Source organism: Sceloporus undulatus, chromosome 1 (assembly GCF_019175285.1).
Source record: "Sceloporus undulatus isolate JIND9_A2432 ecotype Alabama chromosome 1, SceUnd_v1.1, whole genome shotgun sequence".
Classification (NCBI taxonomy): domain Eukaryota; kingdom Metazoa; phylum Chordata; class Lepidosauria; order Squamata; family Phrynosomatidae; genus Sceloporus; species Sceloporus undulatus.
This window is the reverse complement of record NC_056522.1, coordinates 328,547,437-328,552,551: the sequence shown is the minus strand read 5'-3', so window position 1 is coordinate 328,552,551 and position 5,115 is coordinate 328,547,437.

Genomic DNA, 5,115 nt, shown 5'->3' with positions numbered 1-5,115 from the left:
GGTATACAAATAAATGTATTATTATTATTATTATATTATTTATTATATTATATTATTTTATATATTGTGCGGATGAGCCTCTCCTTAAGTTGGATGAGCCGGAAACCTCATTTTGTGTTTATTCACTGCAATTAGGGCATGTGTTACTTTACATATAAAATAAATAATAAACACAACGTTTATTTATAGTCCTGCTTTTTGTAAAACAATCAAAGCAACTAACAAACAATAAATATTAACAAAATTTACATAATACCCCCTTAAAAAGGAATTAATAGTTAAGATTAAATACTACAGTCACATTAAAATCAAATAAAAATTGGATAGTCACAGGCAGAGTCATAACAAAAATCCATAATCTACTGGAGTTGATACATGATGAAAGTGTGGCAGTGAAGACACTGAAGACAGACGTTAATCGAACCAGTAGATACTGCTTCAAAGATTATTTGACATTAAAAATGTATCCTGATTCAGAAATGGAAGTAAATGTAGCAAAGACAACTGAAAGTGTTAATGCATTCAAAATGTAGTCCCAAATAGAGCAGGCCCCATTGGAACAATGGAAATCCATGCGCTGGAATTTAACATAACCGTTGTCTAAGCACATTATCAGTGACTATGGGTCCAAACATGGGGGAGTAGATACAGGATTTGGGGTAATACTGTAGTCCTATATGCATTTACTGGGTGTAAGATCAGGAAACAATTTCCTAAGTAGGATGGCTTAGTTGAGCTGGATATGTTTTGTCTGGGGAAGAGAAGATGAAGAAGTCACATGATAGTCAGGTCTAAATATCTGAGGGATGTCATATTGAAGATGAGACAAGCTGTTTTCGGTTGCTTCAGAAGCTAGAACAGAAGCAATGGATTGAACTACAAGGAAAAGAGATTCACACCTAAATATAGGAAGAACGTGCGACAGTAATAGCTGTTTAACAGTGGAACACACTGCTTCAGAGTGTAGCTGAGTCTTTCTTTTTGGAGGTTTTTAGTAGAGTCTGGATAGCCAACCACCAGGAGTGCTTTGATTATGTATTTCCTGCATGGCAGTGAGGGTTTGAATAGATGGCTCTGTGATCTCTTGGGGTATCAGATGCCTGAAAGTGATGGAGCAACTACTCTGTTAATGAAAAGCGATGGGAGAATACCTCCCACGGATGGAACAAAGGACGGGATAATTGGCGCCATCATGTGATGTTGTCTGATAGTCTTGCCCAATATAATTAATTGAAACCTGGAGAGTACTAGCATGTAGATTCCAGTATCAGAATGTTGTTTCTTGGCATTTATCCTTTTTGTTGTGTTTATGTTTTTGTTTCTGTTCTTTGGATTTGGCTGCAAAAAAGAACCACCTGCTGCATTTTCTACTTGGCTAATACAAATCTTTAGTAGACCTCTGATTCTGCACACACAAACAATTGCAAACAGCCACCCACATATGGTCTTTTCCCCAAAACAGAGCTAGCTTATTAGAGTGGGTTGTTCATTACAGTCAGCAACAATTTGCTCCCTGTTCTGTGCTTCGTTACTTGTGCAAAAGAAAAATGTTTGCCAAGCCTATAGCACATTTTCCAGTGATATAGGCTAACAATCCAGTGGCTCTTTTTATAAACATTCTTTGTGGGTTTGCTGTTCTCCCATCCCATCCACCTGGATCACATGTGCTTTTTTTAAAAAAAGCCTGCCAGTGTGTGTTTTGTATTTTGTCCTGCTAGTCAGTGATTTCAGAACGTTTGATGTGAAGAACACAGAAAAAATAGTGTGTGCGGGGTGGGTGGGTTCCATTAGAAGTTTGATGCTGCTTGTCTAGTGTAATTGAGCACAGAATTCCACTGAATCCTGGAAATAGATTCTATTGCTAATCTTTTTGTCATTTCCATTTTGATAATGGCGTTCGTGTGCTATGCATTCATTTGCATAGTTATGTATTAATGCTTTTAAACTGCTTTAAATTGTGCTGTTTAATTTTTTTTTCAAAAACCTTTTTATGATTGAGCTTGTGTTTTAGTTGTATTTTATTTTAGTCTGTTTTGAGAGCTGCCTTGGGCCCCATGGGTTGGGAGAATTTATTTTATTATTTATTTATGTGACTATATCCACTCCCCCCCCCCCCAAAAAAAAAGTGACTCAAGTGTGTGTCAAGATAGAAAGGAAAGGAAGGAAAGGCACTCACGGGGAGGGCAATCAATTCATGGGAGGCAAAAAGTGAGAAATGCCAATTGTCCCCCGGAGAGGTCATTTCTCCAAACTCCTGGGGTGACAGATCGGGTCTCTAGAAGTTGTGTAATTTTGTCTATAACCAGGGGAAGAATTATGTTTCCTCCAGGTGTTGTTGGGCTGCAACTTCAACAGTTTTATCCCAGCATAGCAATGGTGGAGAATAGTAGGAGCTTTGTTCCAATAATATCTGCAGGGCCACATATTGCTGTCATACATAAAAGTAGGAAGTATAATTCCACCAGAGGCTACTTCCATAACTCTAGTCTGTGTAGCAATTTGGTCAGGAGGATGGTGTTTGTTAGTCCAACAATATATTGGGGCCATCCTCTGCCTACATGCATAGAAGATATGTCACATTTTCCAAATAAAGTCCTAATTACACCACCCCATTTCAGAGATACCAGAAATCCTTCTCATTGCCCCAACATTCATTTCCTTCAACTATCATAATTAGTAACATAACCAAACATTGCTGCCACTAAGCTGAGCCTTTTATTACAGTGTAGCTGGTATTTATAGGGATTTAGTTGAATTTGGTAGTGCGTTATAAATGGAAGTGCCATCCTTAATTAAATGCTATATCCTAATTTCAAAATAGCAAAAGGTGTTGGGTACTGTTTTAATTCAAATGAAATGTCTTGTCTACATTAGGGGAAACAGCTTCTCAAATTAATAAGTATTAACTGTTTTAACAACTAATTAACCTCATTAACACATACAACAAAAGAGATACAGTTCATATGAGTAATTAGCAAGTTGCTTATAGGGCAGAAAAGCACAAAAAGGGCAAAGAATTCAAGCAATCTCAATTAATATAGAAGATAGAAGATAGATAGAAGATAGATAGATAGATAGATAGAGAGAGAAGACGGGACAATTAAAACAAATAAAACGAAATAGGATACTTCTTTAAATATCCATATTTTATGGACGAAATAACAAAAAAATTTTTTTAAAAAAATGATGACCCCTTTCTGTGTTTTAGTACTCTAAAGTACATGCCCAACCTAATGTGCCATGCATTACTTGCATTTTTTCTGAAATACCTTCTTGGGTCAAAACTAGTAAACCCAGGTAGGTGATAACTGTATCACATGCACATATATGAGAAAATTTAACATGGCTTGAACCGATTGCTAGTCCCAATTAAGTAGACCCATTGAATCAATGTGATTATATAATGCTCATGTACTATCAGATTTACAAACGCAGGTGATTTACACTTCCTAGGAATGCTGCTGCGACCACACAGCGCTCCTTTGACTCACAACACTTTTCTGCGGCTCTTGGGGTCTAAGCATCTGCTGTAAGAAGTATTCTGCGCCTGATTCTACTTAAAATGAGAAATTGATTTAGGTTATCTTTAAGGATGCCTCCAGATGGGAATAATTCCATGTGTTCCTGTGAGATGCGATTCTCAGAATATTTCCTCATGTATGCCTGGAAGCTCCACATCCTATTTCCCAGGATGTTCAGATAACCCAGTACTCAAAAATGAAATGTATTTGTACAGTGTATAATTCCTGCTGGCTGTAACAAGGATCAGTGGGAGGAAGATGGGGGGAAGCAAGGGAAGAAACGCATGATAGAAAAGAACTGGATGCAAATCATCGTATTTAATTCAAGTACAAAAAGAATGGGGAAAGTCTTGATACTTTCTGTGATTTTTTTACCCATTTGGAGGCACCCTAAGGAATGTTAAATATAGGTTTATAAACCGGATCTTTTCTTGGATCTCAAGATTTTTGATGCGTATGTAGCAGTGAAGAAATTAGGAGACTTGCTTTTGAGATGTCAGAACCAAAAGAGTGTGAGAACACGGGGCTCATTGAAAAGGATGCATTATCAAATGAAGACACAAGAGAAAATCCTTCTGCATTTTGGCTGAATTTTGGAAAACTCCAGGGCCTTTGAAAGCTGAAATTCCTTTCTTAGGATACTGTTAATAGCTAATAATTCTGGTCTGTAGCCACACTCTGCACTATAGTTTAACATGAGAGAGTGAGAGAAGGAAAGAGAGGCTGGTGTCACAAAAATTACAAGTCTCAGAATTCCATAGTATTGAGCCCTGGAGTTAAAATGGTGTAAAAGTAGATTATTCTGCAGTCCGGGTGCACCCCTTAATGCTTGGTGACCTAAGGGAGTCTAAAATAATCCCATTAGTGACAGTCCATTAGATTCTAAATGTTCTCTTGGCATTGTGAAGAGTAACTTTCCTGAATTTTGCTTGTGAGAAGTGTAGTTAGGATTGTCCCACAAGACATTTTGTGCTTTAGGACAAAAAACAAGGAGACACCTGTGCCTTCTCCTTGCAGCAAAATCCATAAACTGATCTTACTGCAATATAACTTTCTCTGGGAATGATGAGGGTAGAAAACTGGCTTAAAATGCAGGGCAGACCAAACAGCATTACTCTGACCTCACCACACTTCGACTGAGCTATATGGCCTCAAGCATCTGCTTGTAAAAAAGAAGATGCTTCATACTGCCCAGTGATATGGCAGTTCTCATTGTAGGTTGTTCCTAACTGTAGACCCCCACTCCGAAGCAGAGGAAGCTGCTTATTGTTTTTTCATCACTTCTGCATTTAATTTTGTTTCTCAAACGAAGATAAAGACATCACTAGGAAGATAATAGGTATATTAAATGTAGAGTGCCTAGCTCAAGGAAAAGATATACCATGGCTGGCTGTCATGTGAATGTGTGGGGAAACCACACTAGTACCTGTCGCAAAGGCCAAAACATCCATCTGTCTGCCTCCATTTTGCATCATCCTGTTTGGACAAGGCATGGCCCAAACTCCTGTTCTGTGCAGGCAATTCGATGGCTCCACACATCCCACAACAGAACCAGGTGAAACAAGGTTAAACTGCATTTAAAAAAAAAAACCCA